The sequence below is a fragment of the Malaclemys terrapin genome, chromosome 8, assembly GCF_027887155.1.
Source record: "Malaclemys terrapin pileata isolate rMalTer1 chromosome 8, rMalTer1.hap1, whole genome shotgun sequence".
Classification (NCBI taxonomy): domain Eukaryota; kingdom Metazoa; phylum Chordata; order Testudines; family Emydidae; genus Malaclemys; species Malaclemys terrapin.
In genome coordinates, this window is record NC_071512.1 from 3,290,024 (window position 1) to 3,290,359 (window position 336).

A 336-nucleotide genomic window follows, 5' to 3' on the forward strand; every position below is an offset into this window, starting at 1 on the left:
TGATTAATAGTTTTGCAATGTCAAAAACCCAAAACATTAACTCTTATTCCTTTTGCAGAATCAAAGAAAAATTAAGAGATGAGGTTGCTGACGGTCTAAATCAGATGTGACCAAATTGTGGATCGGGGCTACTTGTGTCCCTTGGGCTGGACATCATGGCCTTAAATGTGCCTGGGTTAATAACAATTTGTATTTCATTACAAATTGAAACTGGGTTCCCTGGGCTGCACCGTGAGACTTTAAAACTGAAGTGTGTGAATCAGTTACACCAGAGGTCTCCAAACTGTGGGGCGCACCCCCTGAGGGGAGCAGTGAGGAACATTGGGGGGGGGCACA